Source organism: Schistocerca americana, chromosome 3 (genome assembly GCF_021461395.2).
Source record: "Schistocerca americana isolate TAMUIC-IGC-003095 chromosome 3, iqSchAmer2.1, whole genome shotgun sequence".
NCBI lineage: Eukaryota > Metazoa > Arthropoda > Insecta > Orthoptera > Acrididae > Schistocerca > Schistocerca americana.
This window is the reverse complement of record NC_060121.1, coordinates 892,667,533-892,687,962: the sequence shown is the minus strand read 5'-3', so window position 1 is coordinate 892,687,962 and position 20,430 is coordinate 892,667,533. Positions and strand designations below refer to the sequence as shown.

Below are 20,430 nucleotides of genomic sequence, written 5' to 3'. Positions count from 1 at the left end.
GGACGTCAAAGAACTTCGAGATCAGCGTAGAATTATTACCATGTTTATAAATTAAACAGATCTGGCTTTTAATGATGCAAAAGCAAAGAAAACTTTAAGAGGGATGAGGGGAAGGAACGTTTATAAAGAAGAATTAGACCTCGAAATTCAGAAACTTAGAAAAATGGGACCAAATACCCGCTGTTAGGCATAAAAGAAAGAGGCGGGCTATTTTTATCAGTGTGCATGTTTTAGAAAATTTGCAGAACAAAATATTATTGGGTGTTCATCAATAAGTCTGGCTTTCAACAACTCTACAGATATCGAAGATCTGATTAAACATGTTTAGGCATAAAAACGAATAGTTGTTTGCATAGTAGGACCTGAATGTCCAAGATTTCATCTGAAAATACGTCTGCTGTCAGATCTTCAGGACCACAACATCTACATTTATACTCCGCAAGCCACCCAACGGTGTGTGGCGGAGGGCACTTTACGTGGCACTGTCATTACCTCCCTTTTCTATTCCAGTCGCGTATGGTTCGCGGGAAGAATGCCGGAAAGCCTCCGCACGCGCTCGAATCTCTCTAATTTTACATTGGTGATCTACTCGGGAGGTATAAGTAGGGGGAAGCAATATATTCGATACCTCATCCAGAAACGCACCCTCTCGAACCCTGGACAGCAAGCTACACCGCGATGCAGAGCGCCTCTCTTGCAGAGTATGCCACTTGAGTTTGCTAAACATCTCCGTAACGCTATCACGCTTACCAAATAACGCTGTGACGAAACGCGCCGCTCTTCTTTGGATCTTCTCTATCTCCTCTGTCAACCCGACCTGGTACGGATCCCACACCGATGAGCAATACTCAAGTATAGGTCGAACGAGTGTTTTGTAAGCCACCTCCCTTGTTGATGGACTACATTTTCTAAGGACTCTCCCAATGAATCTCAACCTGGCACCCGCCTTACAAACAATTAATTTTATATGATCATCCCACTTCAGATCGTTCCGTACACATACTCCCAGATATTTTACAGAAGTAACTGCTACCAGTGTTTGTTCCGCTATCATATAATCATACAATAAAGGATCCTCCTTTCTGTGTATTCGCAATACATTACATTTGTCTATGTTAAGGGTCAGTTTCCACTCCCTGCGCCAAGTGCCTATCCGCTGCAGATCTTCCTGCATTTCGCTGCAATTTTCTAGTGCTGTAACTTCTCTGTATACTACAGCATCATCCGCGAAGAGCCGCAAGGAACTTCCGACACTATCTACTAGGTCATTTATATATATTGTGAAAAGCAATGGTCCCCACTCCCCTGTAGCACACCAGAGGCTACTTTAACGTCTGTAGACGTCTCTGCATTGAGAACAACGTGATGTGTTCTGTGTGCTAAGAACTCTTCAATCCAGCCAAACAGCTGGTCTGATATTCCGCAGGCTCTTTATTTATCAGGCGACAGTGCGGAACTCTATCGGACGCCTTCCGGAAGTCGAGGAAAATGGCATCTACCTGGGAGCATGTATTAATATTTTCTGGGTCTCACGAACAAATAAAGCGAGTTGGGTCTCACACGATCGCTGTTTCCGGAATCCATGTTGATTCCTACAGAGTAGATTCTGGGTTTCCAGAAATAACATTATACGCGAGCAAAAAACATGTTCGAAAATTGTACAACAGATCGATTTCAGAGATATAGGCCTGTAGTTTTGCGCATCTGCTCGACGACCCTTCTTGAAAACTGGGACTACCTGTGCTCTTTTCCAATCATTTGGAACCTTACGTTCTGCCGGCCGCGGTGGTCTAGCGGTTCTGGGCGCTCAGTCCGGAACCGCGCGACTGCTCCGGCCGCAGTTTCGAATCCTGCCTCGGGCATGGATGTCTTTAGGTTAGTTAGGTTTAAGTAGTTCTAAGTTCTAGGGGACTGATGACCACAGATGTTAAGTCCCATAGTGCTCAGAGCCATTTGAACTATTTGTTGAACCTTACGTTCCTCTAGAGCAGGGGTCTCCAAACTACGGCCCGCGGGCCGAAACCGGCCCGCGTTAGCTGGCCGGACGTCCCCGGTATCCGGGCCGCCAAATATTTTACTGCCAACAATTGAGTTTCGAGGCCTATCGCGGCCAATACACCGCGACATTGTCGGACACAATCACGCAACAGAACTATCAAATATATGCTCTGGCTCTGCCACTCGCTACAAGACTACATAACTCAATTTATTGTTGCGCCGCTTGAAATAACAATGCGTTGACATTCTCTACCTCTTCGTCTTGCAGTAATAGTGTTGCTAACAATGATTTTAAGATTTCGTTAACTTTGCAGGACACTTTCGTGAAGAATGTGCAGTGACATACTTTTTTGTCGGTGAAATTCGCCAGAATAAAATACGCTAGAATTTCGGTCAAGTACGTCCACCAATCAAAATTATGTAATTAAATAAAAATCGTAGTTCGTTTCAGTGTTCGCTATTCCTAGAACGTTAGATTTTTGCGATTTCATCTTTCCTTTAGCCTTATATTACGGTGATCATGGAGTGCTAGGGTGCTTTAATCCCACTAGGTAGATCATGGCCCTTATGACTTTGTGGATGAGTCAATGTGGCCCGCGGACTAAAAAGTTTGCAGATGTCTGCTCTAGAGACTTGCGGCAGACGGCTGTCAGAAGCGGGGGCGATTGTATTTCCATCTCTGGGTGCGCCCCGAGGCTCTGCAGTGGATGGTGTCAGAAACGTCAGGTGGCAGCACTGTGTGTCGCGTCCGCTGTGCGAGCTTGTTTCGGCGGTGCAGTCACGGTCTCTGTAACGAGTTGCACGCGCTAAGAGACTGCCGCTGAGTGGGTGGTGTCCCGCTAACCAGCGCGGCCTCCGGCGGCCTGTGTTGGGGCGGGTCGCCATTCGGCACCCGCCGCCATGTGACGCCAGCTGACGTCACGCAGCCCCTGACAAGGACCGACTTCCGGCGTCCCTGCTAGAGGCCGCGGCGCAACGCCCACCGGCCGGCTTCCGCTCTGCGCAATACTGCCGCGTATTCTCTGTCTGTCGGCCACGCTGATGTGACTACGCACCAAGTCAGGCGTAAGGACCCGACTGAAAGGGAGCCGGTTCAAATCCCCTGTCCGACAACCCACATATAGGTGTTCCACGATTTTCGTAAATCGCTTTATGTAAATGCTACAATGGTGCCTCTGAAAGCCCACAGTCAATTTTCTTCCCTATTCCGAGCTTGTGCTCCGTTTCTAATGACTTCATCCCCCCAACACTAAACATTACAGTGTTTTCTTAGATATGCGAGAAGCGTTCAGTTGTAACATAGTTACAACAAATTGTGACATTCCTACAATCAATATGCCTATGTTCGCCTATGAAAATGGACTCGATAAGCAAACTGAGCTGTCAGTGAACGGAATCTAACCTGCATAACACTGCGTGCGGGTTGAAACGAGTGTCAGTTTCACTATCATTTAAGCCCTCAGCTGATCGTTATACGAAAAACTTAAAACTACCATTTGGATAAGCTATCTGACTGCCGTTTTCGAACAAGCATTTACAACTGGTACAGAATCTGACTTGGGCAACGGAATTTACTGAATCAGAGTACATGACATGCTGTGGAGTGTCAGTGTGTCTGTTTTGGCCCTAAGTTTTGCACTCACTTCTTCAGATGACTGCCTTTTTCCATGTGGTTACAGCAATTCGCAGCAGCATGCAGCGGCAGCGGCTAAACCTTATTGTTACTAACAAGGGAACCTCCCCATCGCACCCCCCTCAGATTTAGTTATAAGTTGGCACAGTGGATAGGCCTTGAAAAACTGAACACAGATCAATCGAGAAAACAGGAAGAAGTTGTGTGGAACTATGAAAAAAATTAGTAAAATTTACAAACTGAGTAGTCCATGTGCAACATAGGCAACATCAAGGAGAATCTGAGTTTAGGAGCGCCGTGGTCCCGTGGTTAGCGTGAGTAGCTGTGAAATGAGAGGTCCTTGGTTCATGTCTTCCCTCGACTGAAAATTTTACTTTCTTTATTTTCGCAAAGTTATGATCTGTCCGTTCGTTCATTGACGTCTCTGTTCACTGTAATAAGTTTAGTGTCTGTGTTTTGCGACCGCACCGCAAAACCGTGCGATTAGTTGACGAAAGGACGTGCCTCTCCAATCGGAACCGAAAACATTTGATCGCAAGGTCATAGGTCAACCGATTCCTCCACAGGAAAACACGTGCGATATATTCTATACGACACTAGTGATGGCATGTGCGTCACACGACAGGAATATGTTGTCGACCCACCTAACTTGTACACTTAGCGAATGGGTAAAAAGATTCTTCTACCTTGCCCGATTTAGATTTTCTTGTGGATGCGATAATCACTCCCAAAAAAGTGATGAAAACATAAGAGTTTGTCACATAAACTGAAAATAAAAAATTAAAATTTCCACTCGAAGGGGGATTTGAACCTAGGACCTATCTTTCCGCAGCTGCTCTCGCTAACCACGGGACCACGGTGCTCCTCGACTGCTAATCTTCTTGATGTTGCCTATCTTGGCATGGGCTACTCAGTTTGTATATTCTAATATTTTTTTCATAGTTCCACACAACTTCTTCCTGTTTTCTCAATTGATCTGTGTTCAGTTTTTCAATGCCTATCCACTGTGCCAACTTATAACTAAATCTGAGGGGGGTGCGATGGGGAGGTTCCCTTGTAAGAATGAATTTAATGAAAAGGAGTTTGCTTGGGTCCTGTTAACTACGAAATAACTTCTGAGACGGGGTTTCATATACACACGCACAAAAAAGTTTTGCATCACCCCGGTTCCCAGAACTCCTAAAGACAGACGTTGATTGTCGATCAAGTATCACAAACACAGTCCCTTTGACTGTTCGGAGATGTGACTAAACCAGCCCTCCCGGCCGGGTTGGCCGAGAGGTTCCAGGCGCTACAGTCCGGAACCGCGCGACCGCGCCGGTCGCAGGTTCGAATCCTGCCTCGGGCATGGATGTGTGTGACGTCTTTAGGTTAGTTAGGTTTAAGTAGTTCTAAGTTCTAGCGAACTGATGACCTCAGCAGTTAAGTCCCGTAGTACTCAGAGCCATTTTAACCATTTTTTTAAACCCGCCCAAAGATGTAAACAACCGTGCATGAGCACCGCCTATTAGACGGAGGGGGTCCGACAGCCGATCAGTTCCCGTCATTCCACCAGGAAGGAGGTACACGGCTCGTGTTGTCTGTAGTTCAACAATGCCTAGACGATCGATACCGCGACTCGATCGCGTCCGCATTGTTACTTTGTGCCAGGAAGAGCTCTCAACAAGGGAAGTGTCCAGGCGTCTTGGAGTGAACCAAAGCGATGTTGTTCGGGCATGGAGGAGATACAGAGAGACAGGGACTGTCGATGACATGCCTCGCTCAGGCCGCCCAAGGGCTACTACTGCAGTGGATGACCGCTACCTACGGATTATGGCTCGGAGGACCTTGACAGCAACGCCACCATGTTGAATAATGCTTTTCGTGCAGCCACAGGACGTCGTGTTAAGACTCAAACAGTGCGCAATATGCTGCATGATGCGAAACTTCACTCCCCTTGTCCATGGCGAGGTCCATGTTTGCAACCACGACGCCATGCAGAGCGGTACAGATGGACCGTTCAGGACTGGCATCACACTCTCTTCACCAATGAGTGTCGCATATGCCTTCAACCAGACAATCGTCGGAGACGTGTTTGGAGGCAACCCAGTCAGGCTGAACGCCTTAGACACACCGTCCAGCGGGTGCAGCAAGGTGGAGGTTTCCTGCTGTTTTTGGGTGGCATTACTTGGTGCCAACGTATGCCGCTGGTGGTCATGGAAGGAGCAGTAACGGCTGTACGATAGTGAATGCCATCCTCCGACCGATATTGCAACTGTATCGACGGCATATTGGCGAGGCATTTGTGTTCATGGACGACAGTTCGCGCCCCCTTCGTTCACTTCTTGTGAATGACTTCCTTCAGGATAACGACATCGCTCGACTAGAGTGACCAGCATGTTCTCCAGACGTGAAACCAATCGAACATGCCTGGGAAAGATTGAAAATGGCTGTTTATGGACGACGTGACCCACCAACCATTCTGAGGGAGTGGGACCACGTGGCTGAACAGTGTCTTGATAAACGTATGGATAGTATGCCACGACGAATACAGGCACGCACCGATGGAAGAAGACGTGCTGCTGGATATTAGTACCGATATGAACAGGGTTCTCGAACACCACCTCTGAAGGTCTCGCTGTATTGTGGTACAACACGCAATGTGTGGTCCTCATGAGCAATAAAAAGGGCGGAAATGATGTTTATGTTGATCTCTATTCCAATTTTCTGTACTGGTTCCGGAACTCTCGGAACCGAGGTGATGCAAAACATTTTTTGATGTGTGTATAATACTTGGCGGTCAACAGGACAGCCGGCCGGAGTGGCCGAGCGGCTCAAGGCGTTACAGTCTGGAACCGCGCAACCGCTACGGTCGCAGGTTCGAATCCTGCCTCGGGCATGGATGTGTGTGGTGTCCTTAGGTTAGTTAGGTTTAAGTAGTTCTAAGTTACAGGGGACTGATGACCTCAGAAGATAAGTCCCATAGTGCTCAGAGCCATTTGAGCCATTTGGTCAACAGGACACTTTGGCAGCTGTCGCCCTCACGCATATGTGCAAGCGCATATGTCTGCCTGTTTGTTTGGTATAGATTTTAGCACTGTCTTCCTGTATGTGACGGAACAATCTTATGTATTATATTTTAATTCCAACGACAATACAAGATTGTATACAGCAGGGAGCGCTAGTCCTCACTTCCTGGCTTGGTATGTTTCATTTAGATGCTAGATTATATTCTTTTTTTCTTTTTTTAAAGAATTAACATTTCTTGTAATATAAAACTGGTATATCCCTTGTAATAAAAATGTTATCAATAAACCATTGTCGGTGCGGCAGCAGCATGCCAAACGAACAGGCAGCCGTATGCGCTTGCACATATGCGTGAGGGCGACAGATACCAAGGTGTCCTGTTGACCTCTAAGTGTTATTTTCTCAGTTTGATTGTGTCGTTGAGGAGAAACAGTAGACACGTAGGCTTTCATATCAATGAGCGTATATGTTGCTCACAGTAGACACGTAGGCTATCACATCAACGACTTTATTTGTTACGCACAGTTTGACTTTCTCGTACGTAGCAGTTCCTTCCGTTCTGCACCACATTGCTAACTAGTTACTGTCAGTAAAAAGGTGTGTCTATTGTCATATAAGCACTTGTAGTATGGACATAGTATGTCTGTAAATATTCTATGTAGGAGACGTACTTTGTAATTTTAGGTGTGTGGTTTGAAGATGGGAGAGTCAGCTCGAAACAGGTAACCACGGCAGCACTAAATTATATATTCATGCAAGTGACATAGACGAAATAAAATTAATCAAATTTTCCTCAGTATTATAGACTTGTGGACCTATCTTCCGAAGCAGCATGCCTCTAATTAGCAAGTTTAATAAGGCGTGCTTGCAGAATACTGACACGAAGGATTTACAGACGAAAAACTGACAGAGGCCGACATTGGGGAAGATCAAATTAGGTTCCGGAGAAATATAGGAACACGCCAGGCAATACTGGTCTTACGATTTGTCCTAGAAGATAGGTTGGAAAAAGGCAAACGTACGCTTATTGAATCTGTAGATTTAGAGAAAACTTTTGATAATGGTGACTGGAAAAATCTGAATTTAGCAGGAATAAAATACGGGGAGCGAATGCTTATCTACAGCTTCTAAACAAACCAGACGACAGAGAAGCTTGAAACAGAAGAAGTGGTTGAGAGTGGAGTGAGACAGGGTTGTAGCTTATACTTGATGTTATTCAATCCGTACATTGAGTGAGCAGTAATGGAAACAAAAAAAAAAATTGGAAAAGGAATTGAAGTTCAGGGAGGAGAAATGAAAACTTTGAGGTTTGCCGATGACGTTGTAATTATGGAGGGACAGCAAAGGACTTGGAAGAACAGCTGACCGAAATGGACAGTGTCTTGAAAGGAGGATGTAAGATGAACATCAACACAAGAGAAACAAGGTTAACGGAATGTAGTGGAAATAAGTCGCATGATGATGAGGGAATTAAATTAGGAAACGAGACATTCAATGCAATAGATGAGTTTTACTATTTGGGCAACAAAATAACCAGTGATGGCCAAAGTAGAGGGTATATAGAATGTTTCAGTACCCTTGTTGTCCACTTCTTCGTTCTACCTCTCATGGCATATTTACTAATGACCCTGTCCATAAGATCCACACCGCCCATATGAGGGTTATACATCTTTACACCAGAAGGACGAGGAATCTCTATGTACTGACCTTGCTGCTTGCTCCACCTTCGACAGATTTCCACAGGATATATCCCACAGTAGGTAGAAACCAAATGAATGGCACGATTACCGTGCCATTTTATGATTGTGGTTGCATCATCACCTCTCACAATTAGGCCGAAACTTCCTTTTCCCTCACGTTTGAGAATTCCATCTTTTTACAAGCCAATGCTTTTCGGTAACCTTTAGGTCATCATTTTTCCACACCCTCGAATTGCTCTGTGACTGATGAGAGAACTCAGAAGAGGCAAAGAAGTGAAATATTGGTCCATCAAAATCATAGTTCCTGCTGGCACTGTATCAGACAACTTCAATACCACTTTACCTCCAATATCTAATTTTTCAGGCATACTTATCATCCGTCAATTAATTGGTCTTTGTCTACCCTCATACATAAAAAAAATTTAAGGGTAGTCGATGGAGCCATTACAAAGTTTTTCAGGTCCACAGGTTGAGGTTTTCCTCTAACATATTGTTTCATGCGGTCTTGCCCATGGAATGGCATCATTTGTTCGTCAATAGAAACTATTTTTGGACGAGGATGTTGCAGACACGCTTTTCTAATCATTGACACATTGGTCTTACTTTCCAGTATCTGTCAGTTGTTTTTTCGTTGTCACTGACAGCATTGTCATCAACAACATTGAGAGATACTCTAAGGCAGTAGAAACGATCTCTGCAGACGTTTTCAGCAACCATTGGATATCGAGTACGTTGTTCCCAACACACCCGAAGCTTAGGAAAACCAAGAAGTGAAATCACAATACTTGCAGCCCAGTATTTCTTGATCTCATATGGGGTGGTGTTGAGAGATTTTTCATCTGATGAAACGTGCTTCCTGTTTGTTTTTTCTGCCATATTACTGAAGAAATCTTCATTGAAATACTTACTAAAATATTCAAACAGTTTCCTAACTCCTGTACTGCCAGATTCTACATCAGAACCTAATGATGTTGACGTCGTGGCAGTTGAGATATTGGGCGAAAATCTAAAATAGAAGGACAATATTGCTTAAAAACGGTTGTTTTGCAACAATGACTATTAAAACTACTAAAAACATTATGTACTCTGATCTGTGATGCCAGCGTTCTGTTGGATCTCTAGGCGATGGAGTTTCAGGACCTTGTGTTGGCACTACTGAACCTTCACTGTCTGACACTTCATCTTCTTCTTCAGATGCTGTCAGTTGCGATCCCTCAATGTGAACTTCAGCATTATCACCATCATTATCATCATCGTCGTCCTCAGTTACAGTGTCAGAACAACTAGCGTCAAACCTCATCCAGAAGCTGAGCTGCCAATAATATTTAGATTCTGATTTTTAAATCATGTTTGCGAAGTTTTATTTGTATAGAAAGGATTAGAAATGCCTATACCATTATTAAAGTTGTGAAATGCGCGCTAAAAATAATAAAATATCGCTGAAACAACGAATGAACAATATAAAATGCCGCCGACCGCCATTTGCTCACAGGCATATGAAATGTAGTCACAGGGACCCAGTGTATCAAATATGATATATTATTCAGAAGTAAGAACGCCTTTCACGTCACTTTCTTTGATAGAATTGTAGTTGGGGAACTGTTAACAATATTTTAGTACCGCCTTAGAAGCAAATGAACGATGAATTAACAATACTAACCTTGAAACTTCCTGGGACCTTCCGGACCGAGATTCGAACTCGGGACCTTTCCTTTCCCGGACAAGTGCTCTACAAACTGAGCTACCCAAGCACGACTCACGCCCCCTCCTCACAGCTTTAACTCCGCCAGTACCTCGTCTCCTACCTTCCAAACTTCACAGAAGCTCTCCTGCGAACCTTGCAGAACTAGCACTCCTGGAAGAAAGGACATTGCGGAGACATGGCTTAGCCACAGCCTGGGGGATGTTTGTAGAATGAAAACAGCGGAAGGCAGGTCCCGAGTTCGAGTCTCGGTCCGGCACACAGTTTTAATCTGCCAGGAAGTTTCATATCAGCTCACACTCCGCTGTAGAGTGAAAATTTCATTCCAGAATACTAGCCTTTCTTACTCGTCCAAAACACACTTATTACTGACTGCTTCTGACACCTAGTGGTTATTCTGAGAACTACGAGTAGGGTGCCTCCTTGTTCCGTGGAGTGTATCGAATACGATACAATCGGCGCTTTTACACACAAAAAAAAAAAAAAAAAAAAAAAAAAAAAAAAAAAAAAAAAAAAAAAACGGCACACATTATGTAGATTATGTAGGAACATCATCTGAACAGATGTAACATATATGCTACAAGGGGTTGCTAGACCACATGAAGACAACCTTCTGTGTGACACGTAAACAGCAAGCATGTGTTTATCAATCTCCCAGCAGCATGACTACTATCTTTGGTCGCCTGGCAGCATGTGTGCTCTGATTTAACTCCTTGAAACTTCTATTAGTATAGTAATCTCACTGGCCAATTGCAGCAGATCTTGTGATTCTCTCTAATCGTAATTTTATAAATAAGTTTAACACATTCCTACTCTTGCTGCTCTCGTGATGGGATACCACTGATGATCTGGCACAGAAGAAAGTCTCTCCATCCCGGGTTTCTGACCCTGGCCAACCGAAGAGCTTACGTGTAAACACATGTAGGAACATGCACCTTCTACAACAATTATTATGAGCCAATCAGAATGACAGTTACTAGGATTTTAAATGAACATTTTTTCATTGCATGACCACAGACAAATAACCACTCTCACAGCTCCCCATTCTAGCGGCTACATCTGGATTTACGTGTTATCTTTCCAGAAGTATTTCTTCTAGTGTCTCGCGCAATATGGCACATTCGCCGGCCCCTGAGTTGCGTTCTGTGCTGAGATGGGACAAGCAAATTCTGTATTTCCTACCTGCTCAAGTGGACAGCTTTCAGCCTCGAACATGTTTATGACCCCTTTTCTGGTCCTTTTAAGTAATCTTCCTCATTGTGCGATCCAGCTAGAACGAGCCCACAGAGTTGCAGAAAATAACAGGTCCACCTCACCGTAATAATAGGAAGGAAGAGGAGAATCAGTTAGCAGAGTAGTCAGTATCAGAATTGAATATTGTCTGCAGTTATGATGCAGAGTTAAGTATCAACTACATTGACTATTGGTATGTGTATATTACATTATAAAATATGTGACGTGACACTTTGAGGATAAACTCCCACATAGCATGCTGATTATCCTTGAATGGAATAGACAGGAAAGGGGAGGGGGTGGATGCTACTCGTGTGTTTCTTGACTCGTATCCAATGTGGGCCTTTATGAGTCACAATGTGCCTCTTGTAATATGTCCAAATATAGCCAGTAGACCACTGCTGTGACACTTGCACGTGGTCTAATTAAACCAATACAGGATTGTGCAGTTCTTATTTGAATATCACTGCAATCAATGTAACGTGTTTCCAGACTGAAGAAAATGTACAATATTGGTCTAAATACAGTTTTGGAAGCTACCTGTTTCGCAGGTGAATGAAAGTTTCTTAATATTCTCTCAGTAAACCTGGCGTCTATCTTTCTCAGGACTGGATACTTATAATAAGCAATCGACTGGTCGAAAAGGTCCAGTAGCCTGGATTCTCCATTCACCAGACATTAATCCTTTAAATGTATTTTAATTCTCACCCAGTATTAACATACCTTCACCGAGGAGTCAAGCAGTATATTGCTCCCTCCTACGTATATCTCACGAAGAGGCCATGAGGATAAAATCAGAGATATTAGAGCCCACACAGAGGCATACCGACAGTCTTTCTTTCCACGAACAATACGAGACTGGAATAGAAGGGAGAACCTATAGAGATACTCAAAGTACCCTCCGCCACACACCGGCAAATGGCTTGCGGAGTATGGATGTATATGTAGATGTATTGGTTCTTGCAAGTTTGTTCCTGATTTGTTTGCTGTCTGAATTTTTGGTATCGGACGTTATACTTCATTATAGCACTGGAGAGAAGACTTACGTCAAGGTAGATGCATCACACTATTAAAGTCAGTAACTGTACTTCTATTGAAACAGGCACTATACATACTCCAAGTATTCCTAAATTACATTCCGCATTAAGAACAATGATGGAAAGGTCTACTGAAGTTATACACAATTGACACCACCCTTACTCTTAGGTTCGATACGGTTGCTTTAATATTTCGAATGTCCGTTCAACGTAACCGAAATTAATCTGATTCCTCACTGGTTACATTTCGATGCGATCGCGTGCACCCGCGACCTGCCTTGCAGATTCATTCAGGCCGGACTGACTCAATGATACGCGCAAAAATGGACAGGCACCAAAACCACAACTCTCCCATTACGTGGCTCAACCTCGTGCCATCTGTTCAGTTTGACCTGACAGCAATAATTAAGGGTAGCTTCGATGCCTTGCGTACACGATCGGTATCGGTACCCTTACCGTTTTTAGACTATGAGGACATTTAAAGGAACTGATTTTTTCACAAACATCGACAACACGCACATGTTACATGAATATGTATCCCATGCATTCGGCCAAATGAGAGAGTAGCCTGTTTTGTTCGAAGGAGTTGGTGGTTATTTGGACAGAATATCCGGAGAGTGTTTAAGAATGAGTGGTAAGCACATTAAGCACCTGTCGTAGTGTCAACAGACAGATGGCTATGATTTGTATCGAGGCAGATTTCCTCCTTGTTCTGACTAGTACCATCTTCTGTATATACGGAGTGTATGGCTATTACAGGCACAGACTAAAGTGACGAGTAGAGGGGAATGAAACAAGCAAATAGTCCTAATAAACATAGCTCGGGAAACCAGTGGTTTCCCCCATATGACATATGCGCAAGTGCAGACATGACAATGTTGCAAAACTATAAACGATTAAGAAATGAAACTTCTTTTATACAACTGGTTCTGGATTATTCTGATATACACAACTACAATTTCTGAGGATGGATAAATGCTACACTACAGGCCATTAAAATTGCTATAGACGCGAAATTTAAACGACAGGAAGAAGATGCTGTGATATGCAAAGAGATTAGCTTTTCAGAGCATTCACACAAGGTTGGCGCCGATGGCGACACCTACAACATGCTGACATGAGGAAAGTTTCCAGCCGATTTCTCATACACAAACAGCAGTTGACCGGCGTTGCTTGGTGAAACGTTGTTGTGATACCTCGTGTAAGGAGGAGAAATACGTACCAACACGTTTCCGAATTTGATAAAGGTCGGATTGTAGTCTATCGCGATTGCGGTTTATCGTATACGCCACATTTCTGCTCGTGTTGGTCGAGATCCAATGACTGTTAACAGAATATGGAATCGGTGGGTTCAGGACGGTAATACGGAACGCCGTTCTGGATCCCAACGGCCTCGTATCACTAGCAGTCGAGATGACAGGCATCTTATCCGCATGTCTGTAACGGATCGTGCAGCCACGTCTCGATTCCTGAGTCAACAGATGGGGACGTTTGCAAGACGACAACCATCTGCACGAACAGTTGGACGACGTTTGCAGCAGCATGGACTATCAGCTCGGAGACCATGGCTGCGGTTAGACTTGACGCTGCATCACGGACAGGCGCGCCTGCGATGGTGTACTTGTTCGCATTGACGGCACTTTGAACAGTGGACGTTACATTTCAGATGTGTTACGACCCGTGGCTCTACCCTTTATTCGATCCCTGCGAAACCCTACATTTCAGCAGAATGATGCACGACCGCATGTTGCAGGTCCTGTACGGGCCTTTCTGGATACAGAAAATGTTCGACTGCTGCCCAGGTCAGCACATTCTCCAGATCTCTCACCAATTGAAAACGTCTGGTCAATGGTGGCAGAGCAACTGGCTCGTCGCAATACGCCAGACACTACTCTTGATGAACTGTGGTATCGTTTTGAAGCTGCATGGGCAGCTGTACCTGTACATGCCATAGAAGCTCTGTTTTACTCAATGCACGGGCGTATCAAGGCCGTTATTACGGCCAGAGGTGGTTGTTCTGGGTACTGATTTGTCAGGATCTATGCACCCAAATTGCGTGAAAATGTAATCACATGTCAGTTCTAGTATAATGTATTTGTCCAAAGAATACCCGTTTATCATCTGCATTACTTCTTGGTGTAGCAATTTTAATGGCCAGTAGTGTATATATATTCTATCGCAGTGAAAATAAAGAAGTGCCACGAGATTATATTAACAGTAAGCCATATATTTATTAAGGCAGTCGTTGCACACAGGTATCTTCCTCGGTGTATTATGAAGGTTGAGGCAAGTAGTATGCCATTCTGCAGCAAGTGATTTCACCTATCTATACAAGGCACAGAAACAACTGTGATAAAAGATTTTCATCAACGATGTTGGAGAAGCTGAATGCTGGATATATGGCTTCAAAACGCCAGCTGTTCAGCGGCGAACGCATGGGCATCAATGAGCATAGAGAACTGGCTGTAAGAAGTTTTTGGACGTGACAATCATTTACAACACCACAGGAAGTTTTGAGAGGATGCATCATTCTTTTCATCCACGATATCAATTTTGTAGCGACGTTTGAGACCGGAATTTCGATGATTTACCGTAATGAATATTTTTATTGAGTCATTTGGATCAGACTTGCTGATAATTCGCGAAGATCAACCCTGTTTCATGAGAAACTGATTTTTAATCAGACGACACAATAACTTTTCTGCAGATGATGGTCATAGGTGGCAAAATGAGTTTGTGTAAACGATAGAAAAGCATTTATTTGGTGAAAACGAGACAGGTAATCGATCTTTAATATGTTGGAGGCACATCGTAAAGCACTGTTCAAAAAAAAGTATGTAGCATTTGGCAACATTTGTTTTCAGTAGGCTTTCGCACACGCTGAGGTAATAATTTGTGTGCAGATAGCTGTATTATGACGATGTAATTTGAGTAATGGAATGATAAGCAAAACTGAATATGCGTAAGTATCTTGAGTGAGTTGTGATTGTCATTCGTATATAATGGGAAGTAATGGAACATCTAAAGACCATACTGATTTATATCCATGACGGAATTGGTTTTATGTGCATCAGACACTGATTTGTTTAACTGTTCTAGCCTGAGGGACCATTGCTACTAGCGAGGTCACAGACAGCAAGTGACCATGCGTCCACTGGTTTTAGGAAGTGGAAAAGTGGAAATCCATCAAGCCTGCAGTGAATCACGCACTGAATACTCTCAGCACTTCAATCGACAAACACGTCAATGCATAATGACAGTTCTGGCATTTGATAATTTTTTGTCGGTCTGCTCTGTTCAGGACATTGATTGGCGCAGGTGCTCCTACAATAGCCTCTGAAATCAATGCGTAGAATGGTGCAACAATAAAACAGTAAAAAAACATCACCGAGGACTGCCAACAAGACTGTGGGTGTGGCCCAGACTTTTTGGGATCTGTCATAGAGCCACAACAGAACAAGCTTTACGGTAGGATAACCACCAGAAGCAGCATCACTTACACAGACGATGCGCTAATAACAAGGCAAAAGTTCAGAATAAATGATCAACCAACGCAAAGAGAAGAATGGTATCTTGGTGTAAAGATCGACTATCATGTGCACCTGGAAATCATTTGTCAGAGAAGTACTACAATACTTCCCAAAACAGGATCAGTTGTTGCGAAGAATCTTTCTGCTGCTCCGTTGTGTAACACGAAAATTTCATAATGCGGTCCCCGTCACTATTGATGGCTGTGCGTAAGTGTATGGGATCACACAACCAGAAGGGTAAAGGTTGTACAGGCCCTTGGCCGAAATGTAAGCATATCTGATGCAGAGAGCGACTGCAAGAAATGAGAAATCATAACTACACTACTGCCCATTACAATTGCTACACCAAGAAAAAATGCAGATGATAAACGGGTACTCATTGGACAAATATATTATACTAGAACTGACATGTGATTACATTTTCACGCAATTTGGGTGCATAGATCCTGAGAAATCAGTACCCAGAACAACCACCTCTGGCCATAATAACGGCCTTGATACGCCTGGGCATTGAGTCAGAGCTTGGATGGCGTGTACAGGTACAGCTGCCCATGCAGCTTCAACACGATGCCACAGTTCATCAAGAGTAGTGACTGGCGTATTGTGACGAGCCAGTTGCTCGGCCACCATTGACCACACGTTTTCAGTTGGTGAGGGATCTGGAGAATGTGCTGGCCTGGGCAGCAGTCGAACATTTTCTGTATCCAGAAAGGCCCGTACAGGACCTGCAACATGCGGTCGTGCATCATTCTGCTGAAATGTAGGGTTTCGCAGGGATCGAATAAAGGGTAGAGCCACGGCTCATAACACATCTGAAATGTAACGTCCACTGTTCAAAGTGCCGTCAATGCGAACAAGAGGTGACAGAGACGTGTAACCAATGGCACCCCGTACCATCACGCCGGGTGATACGCCAGTATGGCGATGACAAAATGGTTCAAATGGCTCTGAGAACTATGGGACTTAACATCTATGATCATCAGTCCCCTAGAACTTAGAACTACTTAAACCCAACTAACCTAAGGACATCACACAACACCCAGTCATTACGAGGGAGAGAAAATCCCTGAACCCACCGGGAATCGAACCCGGGAACCCGGGCGGGGGAAGCGAGAACGCTACCGCACGACCACGAGCTGCGGACGGGCGATGACAAATACACCGTTCCAGTGTGCTTTCACCGTGATGTCACCAAACACGGATGCGACAATTATGATGCTGTAAGCCGGCCCGTGTGGCCGAGCGGTTCTAGGCGCTTCAGTCTGGGACCGCGCGACCGCTACGGTCGCATGTTCGAATCCTGCTTCGGGCATGGATGTGTGTGGTGTCCTTAGGTTAGTTAGGTTTAAGTAGTTCTACGTCCTAGGGGACTGATGACCTCAGATGTTAAGTCCCATAGTGCTCAGAGCCATTTGAACCATGATGCTGTAAACAGAACCTGGAAATCCGAATACATGACGTTTTGCCATTCGCGCACCCAGGTTCGTCGTTGAGTACACCATCGCAGGCGCTCCTGTCTGTGATGCAGCGTCAAGGGTAACCGCAGCCATGGTCTCCGAGTTGATAGTCCATGCTGCTGCGAACGTCGTAGAACTGTGCGTGCAGATGGTTGTTGTCTTGCAAACGTCCCCATCTGCTGACTCAGGGATCGAGGCGTGGCTGCACGATTCATTACAGCCATGCCGATAAGATGCCTGTCATCTCGACTGTTAGTGATACGAGGCCGTCGGGATCCAGCACGGCGTTCCGTATTACCCTCCTGAACCCACCGATTCCATATTCTGCTAACAGTCATTGGATCTCTACCAACGCGAGCAGCAATGTCGCGATACGATAAACAGCAATCGTTATAGGCTACAATCCGACCTTTATCGAAGTCGGAAACGTGATGTTACGTATTTCTCCTCCTTGCACCAGGCATCACAACAACGTTTCACCAGGCAACGCCGATCAACTGCTGTTTGTGTATGAGATATCGGCTGGAAACTTTCCTCATGTCAGTATGTTGTAGGTGTCGCCACCGGCGCCAACCTTGTGTGAGTGCCCTGAAAAGCTAGTCATTTGCATATCACAGCATCTTCTTCCTGTCGGTTACATTTCGTGTCTGTTGCACGTCATCTTCGTGGTGTAGCAATTTTAATGGCCAGTAGTGTAAATGTATCCCAGTTTAACCAAGTAGCTGTGATCAGCAACCGTGGTCCAGAGTGATATTCTCCGACGAACCCCGTGGAAGGTGATTCTGGCCACCTGGTAGTGTGGAGAAGAAGTGGAACACACAGCACAGAATATTCCTGAACTTCGTCGGTATGGCCAAGGTGTTATGATGTGGGAAAGCATATGCTCAATGGGCAGCCACCTCAGTATATCTTTGCACGAGGTACTGTTACAGAAAAGCGGTATAGCAGAGAGATTATTCTGGATCACATCCGTCTCTTTAGGAGTGCTGTAGGTCCTGACTTTCTGTTTAGAGGACAGTTCCCGCCGACGCAGAACCGCTGAGATGTCGGACACACTGAAAAAGTGAAGATATTGAACTTATGGAATGCCCTGCGTACTTCCCACACCTAAACCCTGTAGAGCATGCCTGGGATACTCCTGGCAGACTTTTTCTCCACTAATACCCGCTTCCTGAACGGCGCAACAACTGCAAACCGCCTTGAGAGAGGAATGGGGCGATATTCCCCAAGGAGTCCTCAACTCTTTAGTAGCTAGCTTGACTAACAGATACAATACATACGTTAGTAAGCGAGGAGAGCTTATTCCTTACTGAGAGTCCAAGCAGTTGACAAGCAGTGTAATTTTATGTGTTTCCTATGGCCTGTTTTAGAGCCTAGATAACAAACTAAAATCGGTCTGCAACTAACGAATTGGAAATGAAGTACGAGAATCACTCCAAAAGAAATGCACACTATTTTTGTAAAAATACGGTTTTCATTCTGCATGTGTGAAAGTTTTGCAGTGTGTAGATACATCCTTCCCGCTTGTTTTCAAACTTAGTTAAAACCTGTTCCCGTGAGTGGCGCCATCACAGCATGTCTTCAAGATGGCTGCTACACTTGACGTTCGTCAGAAGCAACGTGCTGTCATAGAATTCCTGTGCTGTGAAAACGAGACAGTGGGAAACATCCACAAGAGGTTGAAAAAGGTGTATGGAGATGCTGCTGTCAATCGCAATACAATTAGTCGATGGGCAAGCAGGTTACATGATGAAAGTGGACACGGCAATATTGAGGATCGCCCTCGCAGCAGTAGGCCTCGTACTGCACACACTCCAATGTGCAGAGAGTTAACGAATTGGTGACTGCTGACAGACGCATCACAGTGAACGAATTGTCACGCTACGTTGGGATAGGGGAAGGAAGTGTTTGCAGTATACTGAAGGTGTTGGCGTTAAAAAAGGTTTGTGTCGGGTGGTTTCCCAGGATGTTGACAGGGGCTCACAAAGAAACAAGAAAAACGGTATGAAGCGAACTTTTGGAACAGTACGAGAACGGTGGTGATGAATTTCTTGGAAGAATTGTGATAGGTGATGAAACATGGCCCCATCATTTTTCACCAGAGACGATGAGGCAATCGATGGAGTGGCATCATGCAAATGCATCCAAGAAGAAAAGTTTCAAAACCACACTTTCTGCTGGAAAAGTTATGGCTACGGTGTTTTTCGATTCCGAAGAACTCTTGCTTGTGGACATCATGCCAAGTGGAACCACCGTAAATTCTGATACATATGTGATGATACTGAAAAAACTTCAAGCTCGACTGAGTCGTGTTCGACCACATCGGCAAAAGCAGGATGTTTTGCTGTTGCACGGCAATGCACGGCCTCATGTCAGTCAAAAAACCATGGAAGCGATCACAGAACTCGGATGGACAACACTGAAACACCCGCCTTATAGTCCTGACCTGGATCCATGTGACTATCATCTCTTTGGGAAACTGAAAGACTCTCTTTGTGGAACAAGGTTCAAAGATGGTGACTCCCTTGTGCACGCAGCCAAACAGTGAGTGGATCCAACAGGTTGGTCCAGAGTTTTACCGTGCGGGTGTACAGGAGCTGGTTCAAAGATGGCGAAAGGTAGTTGAGAGGGATGGAAATTGTGTGGAGAAATGAAAATATTGTTCCTAAAGGATGTGTCTACACACTGTAAAACTTTCAAACATGTAGAATAAAAGAAGGATTTAAAAAAATAGAGTGCATTTCTTTTGGAGTGTCCCTCGTAAAATCATCAAGCCAACGTCATGTGAGTTTTAACAGGATTTCTCAAATCGTACCTCTCGACTTTAGAAATTCTTCTCACAGCTAGTATGGGTATATAGCCGATGCATTGCTATCTATAGGATTTGTAAAATGAAGAAAATATTCTGTATATTTCTTGTTGTTATTTGTAGCTGAGTCGTTATTTCCATTCTCTTTACATAGTTTTATGTTCTCTTATTGTTTTTGCTCCAACGCACTCGGTAGGCATCATGACACACGCTGAGACATTGTCTCGTTGAAACGATGTCGATACGAATAAAAATTAGAGAAATACGCTAGTCTTCTGCGGACAGAGCAGTTTTTATTGATTGCTGCGACCGTTGTCTGCCCACA

At 44.5% G+C, this 20,430-nt stretch overlaps 1 protein-coding gene across 1 annotated transcript in view; it reads left to right on the top strand.

Moving 5' to 3' along the window:
• Positions 1 to 20,430, top strand: part of LOC124605600 (proton-coupled amino acid transporter-like protein CG1139) — a 201,212-nt gene that overhangs the window by 137,072 nt on the left and 43,710 nt on the right. The window lies entirely within an intron of this gene.